Source organism: Littorina saxatilis, linkage group LG13 (genome assembly GCF_037325665.1).
Source record: "Littorina saxatilis isolate snail1 linkage group LG13, US_GU_Lsax_2.0, whole genome shotgun sequence".
In the NCBI taxonomy this organism is placed as follows: domain Eukaryota; kingdom Metazoa; phylum Mollusca; class Gastropoda; order Littorinimorpha; family Littorinidae; genus Littorina; species Littorina saxatilis.
Window position 1 is genome coordinate 12035254 of NC_090257.1, and position 11615 is coordinate 12046868.

Consider the following 11615-nt stretch of genomic DNA (forward strand, 5'->3'; position numbering starts at 1 on the left):
GGACTGTTCTTGCCTGCAATGAGACGGGACCTCATGCGCTTTGCGAGAGGGCGTGAGGCTGTCACTTTTGCGGCAGTCCGTGCAGAAGCTCTCAGGTGGATGAGGGAAGATTTCGAGGTGGTGACGAAGCAACAACAACAAGCAACAGAGAGCAGCACTGAGGTACGCAGCCTGCAATTACAAGTCAGCGAACTCGCCATCAAGTCAGCAGAGCTTCGAGCTGCCTTGCACCAACGCCCGCCGGCTGCCTCTCGTCAACAGCAACCGTCCGCGAAGCCACGTTGTTGGCTTTGCAACCGCCACGGGCATCTACAGAGCAGGTGCCCTACCAAGCGGCATGGAGGTGAACAACCGCTGTCATGGAGACAGCCCAGTGAGCTACGTGTGGACCAGCAGTCAACATCCATCAAGCAACCGCCCCGCGAGCAGAGCAGTCAGACAGAGGAGGTTGTGACTGCTCAGAAACAGCTGACGTCGAAGCACGAGGCCTCCATTGACAGCTTAGAGACCCGACTGAAGAAGGAACTGGAGGCCAAGCAACAGTTACAGGATGAACGCTTCCAGAAGGATTTAGAAATACGCCAACTTAGAGAGCGGTTAGTCTTCAAGTGTGAAGAGGTGTCAATTGAGCGGAAAGCAGCAGGACACATTCGCAAAGACCTGGAAGCGTTGTTGCAACAGCAGCTCACAGAGAAAGAGCATCGGCTTGCGACAGCCCCAGCCCCCGTAGAGCTTCACGACGCTGACCCGATAACATTGTGGGATTCTGTGCTCAATTTGTCCTGCCCCTTTACTCTAAGTCCCAGCTAAACCACCCCCTCGTAAAATTATGAAAACTCTTCAGGCACACATGTGGCGTAACCATGCCTTGCTTGCTTGTTAGCTATTGTGCTCAGCTAAGAGACTGTGTGTACACTATCATTATTGATTGCCTGTTGTATTGTGTCTTGTATGAATGGGTTGGGTGACTGTGAGTGTCATCCGTTACCGTTTCTGATTTTATTTGTTGTTTCACTTGGGTGAACTTGTGTTTGATTTATAGATGTCATTTTCAGCTATTCCCGAGGCGCTGTACCTGCGAGGACGCAGTTGGTATAGAGCTGGGGGGGATGTAGTCAAGTGGCGTATCCAGTCTTTTTGTGTAATTATCTCCTGCCCGACTCAGTTGCCTCCCCTGTCTATTATCTTCCCCTGACCCAAGTTGTGTCTCCCGCAAGGATTATTGTGTGTTTACTTTCGTAGGGTAGACTCTTGACCGGATTCATTTATGCTCTCTTATCTCAGATTTAGGTGGCCGTTATGTAATGTGCCGCCAGACTGTCTGGGTATCGTTGGACGGCGTTTTGTCAAGTGGGTGTCATTTCTTTTGACAGGAAACATCATAGAAGATGCCAGGTAGCTTGGAGGTTTTAGTCTCTTACCCCCCCCCCCCCCTTCTTTGTAACTGGTTGTAATCTAATGAGCCTTATCCGGCGTGCGTAATATTTCCGGTGTGTGACACCGTCACGGCTTCATGCCTCGGTAACGATCCCTTTCATTGGGCAGGCATTTTAAGTAGAACGCCCCCTGTTGTCTGACACCGGGTAGCGATCGGAAGTGACCAGCCTTTAAAGGGAGAGCATTAGGCTATATCAGCAGACGCGTTTAGTGAGACCGATCATCGAGTGAGCTGTGTGCTGCTCATATGTTGTTGTCGTGAAAGTGTCGAAGTGCTGACCAAATTTGTCGCGAAGTTGTAATCGGTCGACGTGTGGTGTTAAATTTCGATACCTGTGCTCTTGTGTTTACTGTTGCAAGTGTGTTCACTGAGGAGAATCTACACTGCTTTCTGGTGTTTGCTTTCTGGTATACGTTAAATAAAAGATAAGTTAAAGCAACCTCTGTCTTGGCGTCTCATTTATGCTTCCTGGCCTATTTCCCCCCCTTCCACTCCACCCCATCACAGTAAAAAGAAGAAGGAGAAGGAAGAAGAATAAGGACGGACCGAATTGGACACACAATTTACGAAAGAGAACACAAATCAGAAGACAAAAGCTGCAACCACAACAGCAACAACGATATGACAACAACACCGCCACCACCAACACATGTTATCGTCTTTTACCTGTCTGGTTGATGCCAGCCATTTTCTGAAAGGCTCTGATGGCTTTCTTGACGTATTCCTCTGAGCGCAACGCCCCGGTCTTTGGGTCCGATGGCTTGATATACCCATACTGCATCAGGTAGTCCTGAAACATAGCATGAAAAACAAATTAAGACGAGTGGGAAAACAAAACTGGGATAGGTGATGGATGTCAGCAGAATCTCAATGACGGTGCTAAAAATGGCAGTAAAGCACACACACATCTCCCTCTGTCTCTCTGTGTTTCTCTGTATTTGACTGTCTGTCTGTCTGTCTATCTATCTGTCTCCGTCTGTCTCCGTCTGTCTGTCTGTCTGTGTCTCTGTGTCTCTGTGTGTGTGTCTCTCTCTCTCTCTCTCTCTCTCTCTCTCTCTCTCTCTCTCTCTCTCTCTCTCTCTCTCTCTCTCTCACTCTCTCTCACTGACCAATTCAATCCCCACAAGCATGACGGCTGTTTAACCTAGAGTCCCATTTTGGGACCTTTCCCATAGATTTTCCCGGGTCGGTTGACCAAAGTATGCCACCAAGAATATTATCTTTCGAAATGCACATACCGAACCGTCGATAACTTTTCATTTCCTGGCCCATTGCGCTTACATGAAGCGAGAAATGTTCTACACACGCGGATGTCAGAATCAAGGCTGCGATCAAAAGTAGTTTAGCTTCAGCAAAAGATTCCACTGATCAATATTGCATGGCTGTATCAAATCTCTGCCTATCTCTGTCTTAGCGTATATGTATCTCTGTCTGTCTGTCTCTCTCCCTGTCTCTCTCTCTCTCTCTCTCTGTCTCATTCTGTCTGTCTGTCTGTCTGTCTGTCTGTCTGTCTGTCTGTCTCTCTCTCTCTCTCTCTCTCTCTTATTCTCTGTCTGTCTGTCTGTCTATCTCTGTCTGTCCGTCTGTCTGTCTGTCTGACTCTTTCTCTCTCTCTCTCTCTCTCTCTCTCTCTCTCTCTCTCTCTCTCTCTCTCTCTCTCTCTCTCTCTCTCTCTCTCTCTCTCTCTCTCTCAGTGATTAAGTCCCGATGCACGTATGCAGTGTGCATTAGATTTGATGGATGTGGGCTCAGGAGAATTGAAGAACAGTTTGCTTTAGCTGGGTTCAGGAATGACTCCACGTGATCATGTTTAAAAAAAACCCATCTCGTTTCAGATGTCTTGGTTCAAAACCCTCTTCTTGTATATTATGCAATAATGATCTTGGAAAACTATGACAGCTTAATAGTGCCAAAACCACACAATTGAAATGTTCACGTAAACATTACAATTATGTGGTGAAAATTACTGATTTTCACGCCAAAATTACAATTATGTGGTGAAAATTACTACTTTTCTTCCCAAGATAACAATTAACGTTCAGTTCTGGCTCCGTCTGGAAGTGGACCAGAACTAAATATGATTAATTTTCCCGTGAACATTGTAATTATCAAGTCATCATGCTTCAGTATCAAGTGTTAATGTGTAATTATCAGGTGTTCGTGTTTAATAGTGGTTTTGGCGCTAGCAAGCCGAGGACAAAAGTGAAAATTAGTAATTAACACTGTCAGTTAACATTATCACTGTGAATTACACAGAACACGTGTAAATTACTCATTTTCACGTGCTATTGGTAACCTCAGGTTTTGGTGCTAGTAAGCCGTCATAGAAAACATAGGTAAACGACCAGTGTATCGACTCGTGTTCATGCAAAACAACTCGCGACGTCTTGCCCGCGTGATCGCGCTTGTCTTGGGATTACAAGAGGTCGTAAAACTCTTGCGAACAACACAGCGCATCTTTAGGGATTTGAGTAATCTAATAACATTTTATAAGATCTCCGAGTGGAACCAGACACACGCACACGAGGTCGAAAGTGAGCCCACGGCCTGCCAGACTCGGACCCGTCTCACGGAGAACTATTAGGTCACACATAATGACAAACAAAAGCTAACCAGGTCACAAAGAAAGAAATAAACAAATAAATAAACACAGCGGCTTGACTTATCAGTTATTCAAAATAGTTCTAAGTAAATCTAGACCACATAGTAAACTCTGCTTCCAGGTTCTTTGCTTGAAATATGGAGCGTAACAGTTACTAACTACCAACATGAAAATCTAGAAAATCAAAACGGTCAAGGTGAAGCATTGCATGTCTTATAACCATGCTTGCAAGTTCTTTGTTAGAGCTAGAGCGTATTGCCAAGAAAGAAAACTGGCCACTAACTATGCTTGCAGGTTCTTTGTCTAGGATCCGGAGCCAACTAGCAAGATGAACATCTGGCACATTAGTAAATTAGAAAATAAGAAAACTGGCCAGTAAGGCGAAGTACAGTCTAATTACCTTGCATACAAGTTCTTTGTTCGGATTCTAGAGCGAACTGCCAAGATGAGTTGGTTTATCGACCAAGACTTTGGCTTAATCGGATTCTACATAAGCTCTTAGGAGAGTGAAAGAGAACAAAGTGAAAAGTTGGAGTAGTTGGGGAAAAGGAAGAAAAGGGTCATGAGAATATAGGCGTGGCAGAGGCTGAATAGGAGAGGGGAGAGAGAGTGTGAACGAACGAACGAACGAACGAACGAACAAACGAACGAACGAACGAACGAACGAATTAAAGAACTTTATTTTGTAAGGATAATGAGAGAGATACAGATAGAAAATGACAGGCAGGCAGACAGACAGACAGACAGACAGACAGACAGACAGACAGACAGACAGACAGACAGACAGACAGACAGACAGACAGACAGACAGACAGACAGAGCAATTGATTGAATAACTCATTGACTTTTCCTTTACGAGGATAAATATTAAGGACAAAGTAGTGCCTTCAAACTGAAATAGCGAGAGGGAGACAAAAACAGATCGATAAGTAGATACAGACAGGCAGACAGGCAGACAGACAGACAGACAGACAGACAGGCAGACAGACAGACAGACAGAATAAAGGAAAAGGGTGGCCGAGTGGTAAGTGCACTTGCCTCGGAAGCGAGAGGTTGCGAGTTCGACCCTGGGTCAGGGCGTAAGCAATTTTCTTCCCCCTTTCCTAGCCCAGGTGGTGGGTTCAAGTGCTAGTCTTTCGGATGAGACGAAAAAACCGAGGTCCCTTCGTGTACACTACATTGGAGTGTGCACGTTAAAGATCCCATGATTGGCAAAATTGTATAGGCATAGATAAAAAATGTCAACCAAATACCCGTGTGACTTGGAATAATAGGCCGTGAAAAGTATTCGCCGTAATGGCTTGATGTGAATGCGTGATATATTGTGTAAAAAATTCCATCTCACACGGCAGAAATTAATATGTAAAGCGCTTAGAGAACGTCAAGCGCTATATAAATCTCCATATAACTAAAAATGAATAATCTTCTAGCTGGCAGATTAGGCAACACAATGTAATGTAAAAGTCATGCTCCGCGAGAAATGATTATGTCGGAGAAATCAGTCATTGCTCTGCAAGGACTAATTATTTCAGCATAATCCGTATTACATTAAGTCAAAGTCAAATTTGTGCAAGGAATAAATAAAACCCGTGGTCGGGAACGAACATTGCCGGCGAGTACAGAAAAAGAGGATTGTCGCCTTTGTTGAGTCAAATGAACGACCTTGGATACCTAGGGACAAGACGTATGACAGAAGATCGCATAGTACTGCCTTTGGTGTAATACGTATACTAATGTAGCAACATAAAGACCGCTGAGCTAATGTCTATACAGCTATTAGTAAGTACCAACATATTTAATGGCTCTGCTAATGACCAACATTATGGATGAATTCATCTTCTTCGAAATTGCAACAATCCTCTTTCTCTTCGGCCTTCGTGAATCAGTAAAGGAAAAGGGTGGCCGAGTGGTAAGTGCACTTGCCTCGGAAGCGAGAGGTTGCGAGTTCGACCCTGGGTGATTTGTGATGAATCGAGGCTTTCTATGTCTGATTTTGTTGCTGACCATGCATTCACTTTGACCTTGTGCTGACTTCCTACATAGACACGAACCATTACAGATACCTGTCTTTCTTACCGTGTAAAAGTTAAAGCATAACACTTTCTTAACTTTATTAAGTGTTTTTATTGTATTTGTTGTTTGTTTGCTTGCTTGTTTGTTCGTGTGTGTGTGTTTGTTTGTTTGTTTGTTTGTTTGTTTGTTTGGTCGTTTGCTGGTTTGTGTGTTTTATCCCATCTAATTTTTCTGTTTTCTTTTTTCTTCCTTTTATTTCACAAACAGAAGACAAGGACAGTCAGAAACGGCCTAAGCCAGAGCGAAATTATGCTGATGCAGACAGTCCCATCCGTAATCATCTTCCGTACGTCAAGGACACGTGCACACACTGACACGCACACCACGCGCACGCCCTCCTACAAGAAAGGACCCGATAGTGCAAGCAAGCCCTTAAATCAGTGTTAACATCCCCGCCTTTATGGGCCATCAAACCGACAACAAGCCGTGGGGCGAAGATAAACACCCACAAATAAAGATTACCGCCAACAGAGACTTACAACTGCAATATTCTGTCTCGTTCCAGACACCCCCCTTCAAAGACCAAGAAATAATTATCTCAAATCCCTTAGATTTGTGCCGTGGGATATATAATTATACGACCACCGATTAAAGATACCATCCTTCTCGTGAAAGCGAATAATTATGTACACCATCTCAGATCTGCCCGGGATTTTGTTTGCGAAAAAAAAGCTTACTCCATTGTAAACATTCCAAAACCACCAACTTTAGTTTTTTTTTATTATTTGTTGTCGGTTTTTGTTTTTGTTTTTTGTGTGTGTGCTGAGTTTATTCACAGGCTGACACTGGCGTCATTTTTGAAAATAAGTCGTTACAAAAAAAAAATCCGACAAAAAAGACACGATTAAGGTTTTTTGTAATGTGCGTCTCCGTGACAGCTAGGATGCTCTTACTATTCACCCCATAACGTGAGTGAACATCATGGCGTATAGTACGCAAGAAAGATGGTACGTATGCCTCTCGAAGTCCTCTCTTTTACTTTACATCCTAAATGTGACCCTCCACCACGGAATGAGTCACATGTCACCTTTGCATGATTTTCATATTTTTACATTTTTCTAAAGAGTTTTGTATGCTCTATCCAGTGGTGAAAACCGTTTCAGAAAAGAGCGAAAACTGTTTGAGTTATAAGCCTGTGACTAAGGTGACCCTCACACTGTTACCAGAAGCCTAGCGCAGAACCGCGCGAGGTGACATGCGACTCATTTCGTGGTGGAGGGTCACAAATGTACCAGAAAAGATGTGAAAAAGCACGCATGGGAAGGCTCTAATACCAAAGCTTAAGGATCGCTGCTTTGAGTCTGTGATGTCAAAGATGCAATGGATGTAATCAGGAACACATAGTGTGGAACCTTCCGCCAAAGATATACGAATCATCGTTTTGATCCTGCGGTGTGCGAGAAATATGATAACAGATTCACAGCGAGGAACAGGCATGAAAAAGTCTGACAGAGATTAGCATGCATCGTTTTGATTCTAACCCGTGAGAAAGGCGATAATAAATAGAGTTACAGCAAGGAATCGTATGGAAATTAAAGTCTGATGGAGATAAAAAATAAAAATTAATAAATCAAGGTTGGTGTGTGTGTGTTTGCAGTGGTGGGATAGATGAGAGCGACGTACACACAGGAAGCCCTCAAGACCTGGCTTTGATTCCGGCGTGTGAAGGATTTACAATCAGTGAACAGCACGGGATGATCTGCCGAGTGCGAGTTCAAAAGTCACACCAAAGTCACTCCTTGATCGTGAGACCAAGATGTATGAGAGATCCATTATCCGGAAGAGATTGTGTCATGATTGTTTACCCCCACCTACTCCGCTTTCCACACGCTCATAACTCTGCTCTGTATTTCATCACTCAGTTTATGTCCGATTTGAAAGCTCCTGCAAGAACGTATTCCCTTCGCCAAATGTTAATCCAGTCTTGCAGTACCGCTGTGTTAGGAACAGCATGCTGTCTCCGGGCTCACAAACACGTCTTTCACACAGATTAAACGCTCATAAAGGAAGAAGAGTATCAACGAATATGGGCACCCTGCAAGGTCTTTGAACTCTGTGGACTTCCGGTCGAGCTCCAAAGCGGAAGTTCAGTCAGCGCAAGCCCATGACGAACTTTTGTGTGATGTTCACGTAAGATCTGTTAGTCTGTATTGGTCTACGGTAGAAATCCTTCAAACACACGCACATATACACGCACGCACGCACGCGCCCACACAAACACACACGCACGCACGCACGCACGCACGCACGCACGCACGCACGCACGCATGCACACACACACACACACACACACAAACACACACACACACACACACACACACACACACACACACAGGCAATGTCATCGAGAAACAGAGGCGATGGTCGATGACACTGACTTCGTCCTAATGAGATTTGTTTGTTTGTTTGTTTGCTTAACACCCAGCCGACCACGAAGGGCCATATCAGGGCGGTGCTGCTTTGACACATATGCGCCACACACAAGATGGAAGTCGCAGCACAGGCTTGATGACTCTCACCCAGTCACATTATTCTGACACCAGACCAACCAGTCCTAGCACTAACCCCATAATGCCAGGCGGAGCAGCCACTAGATTGCCAATTTTAAAGTCTTAGGTATGACCCGGCCGGGGTTCGAACCCACGACCCTAATGAGGTGTCCATCAGGCATGGGAAATAATCGGATTACAAAGGGAGGTGACTCCAGACCCCTGCGTGGTCAGTCAGACCATAATTTGACAGAGGGCTCTCACTGCGACAGTATAGTCAGCAAAGCCGTGATGTGGTCACTCTATCCCATGACAGACGTTTACGACAATGTCGCGCATATGCAGTACACACATAGACTGTCTCTGAGAAACAGGAGCCAGTTAGTAGCAATCCTTCGATGTTTTTTGAAAAGGTTCAGATAATGTCAAATTTTGTAAAGGCGGTCCTTGATTCAGCCGGAAGTCGACTTCGCGAAAACTTCGCGAAGTGTGTTTACCGAATACTCAGTGCTGAAGCTTCGTGCGGCCAACTTCGCGAAGTATACTTTGCGAAGTCGACTTCTCCCAGTTAAGGACAGGCCGTTAAATCAAAGCACACAAAAAAAACTACCGAAAAACGGTTCTATACTGTTCAAAAAAAGAAACGCATAGCTTGTAATATTTGGTTAATTTAGTTATATGGCTACAAGGATATCCACCAAACTGCAGAAAATGTTTATCTGGTCGTCGACCTTTCGTCCATTGCCACAAGTGAGCTCTGCACGCTTCAGTGTAATCTGGGGTGGGGATATAGCTCAGTTGGTAGCGCGCTGGATTTGTATTTAGTTGGCCGCTGTCAGCGTGAGTTCGATCCCAGGTTCGGCGGAAATTTATTTCACAGAGTCAACTTTGTGTGCAGACTCTCTTCGGTGTCCGAACCTCCCCCCGTGTACACTACATTGGGTGTGCACGTTAAAGATCCCACGATTGACAAAAGGGTCTTTCCTGGCAAAATTGCTTAGGCACAGTTAATAATTGTCTACCTATACCCGTGTGACTTGGAATAATAGGCCGTGAAAGGTAAATATGCGCCGAAATGGCTGCAATCTACTGGCCGTATAAAATTTCATCTCACACGGCATCACTGCAGAGCGCCTAGAACTGTACCCACGGAATATGCGCGATATAAGACTCATTGATTGATAATCTCGTGAAACTCGGGGAATATTGAGCTCTCACCATGTCTTCCAAAACCCATAAAAGCGGATTGTTCGCCACAAAGAAATCAGACGACAATTCAGCGACGAAAGATGGCCCGATTGAGCAGAGAAGACCGCCAAATTGCATTGGGTCGTTTACAAGCAGGCCAAAGTCAAAGTGCAATCGCCAGGCACTTCCACGTGTCCCAGAGCACCATCAGTAGACTGTGGGTCAGGTTTCAAGCCACTGGCTCCGTTGCTGACTTGCCACGAGCGGGAAGACCAAGGGCGACAACTGCTGCTCACGACCGCTTCATACGGCTCCGCCACCTCCGGAATCGTTTCCTGTCGGCCTCATCTTCTGTCCAGGCTCTCCCCGGGCCACATCGATTATCGGACCAGACCGTGCGGAACCGCCTGCATGAAGCTGGTTTGAGAGCTCGCAGACCTCACAGAGGAGCTGTCCTCTGCAGTGGGGCAACCAGCACCTTCGCTGGACCGTCCGGAATCACTGGAGACACGTGTGGTTCAGCGACGAGTCCTACTTCCTGCTCCAGCGACATGATGGTCGGAGGAGGGTCTACCGGAGAGTAAACGAACGTTACGCGCCCAACTGTGTGGATGAGGCACCCGTTCATGGTGGTGGAGGCGTCATGGTGTGGGGGGCGATCAATACCGCTGGAAGGAGCACCCTTCGTGGAGCGATACGTGGAGGAAATTCTGCGCCCACACGCCCTTCCTCTTCTGGCTGACCAGGATGCCATATTCCAGCAGGACAACGCTCGCCCGCACACAGCACGACTCACCACCCAGTTCCTCACCGACCACCATGTCCAGGTGCTTCCCTGGCCATCCATGTCGCCAGACATGAACCCGATAGAACACCTCTGGGATGAATTGGACAGACGTGTGCGCAGGCGAGAAGAAGCGCCGGCAAATCACCGCGATCTATTGCAGGCACTTCAGGAGGAGTGGGACACCATCCCACAGCAAGATATCCGGCATCTGATCCAGTCCATGCCCAGAAGGTGCCGGGCAGTTGTTGCTGCTCAAGGCAGTCACACCCCCTACTGACTTGACAGCCTCGGCACCCAATCGTATTGATTGACTGATTGATTTGAAGATGCAAATGAACTGTGTGTGCATTCAACTGTGTCCATACCAAATTTCAAACAAATAATCTAAATATTGGATTTTCTGTTAATTTTTTCGAAAAATAAAACAAATTTGGCAAGTAGCAACTATGCGTTTCTTTTTTTGAACAGTATATCCAATAGCAAAGCTTTTCTCGGAACTCCCACTTGTTGGATTTTAAGAAATCCATTCATCAAAAAAGTTTCTGCTGCATAGAACACAGTCAGGCTTTACATTGTTGGTATGTGTCTACATTCAGTGATGACCTTATCCCATGTAAAAGCCTGGCTGGATCTGTTTGCACGGGAAGGGCTGTGTCTTGAATTTAAACATATGTTACAGCAGAGAGACAAAGATCGAGTTGCTAGAAATCTCGTGTTTCTTTCAGACAAAGAACAAACAATATTTCGGTCTGAGATAATCCATTAAAACATGAAATGTTGTGTTGTTTACCTTGCCAAATGTCATTTGTGACATTAAAATTCACCATGCACCTGCAGCCACACGCCCACGTGATAAAGACATGGTCGCTAGCTTTGCTTACAAGTTAAGCTTGTTTTTGACGCTGGGTGTGTGTGCTTGCTTGCGTGCGTGCGTGCGTGCGTGCTTGCGCGCTCGTGTGTGTGTGTGTGTGTGTGTGCGTGTGTGTGTGTGTGTGTGCGTGTGTGTGTGTGTGTGTGTGTGTGCGAGCGTGATTGCGT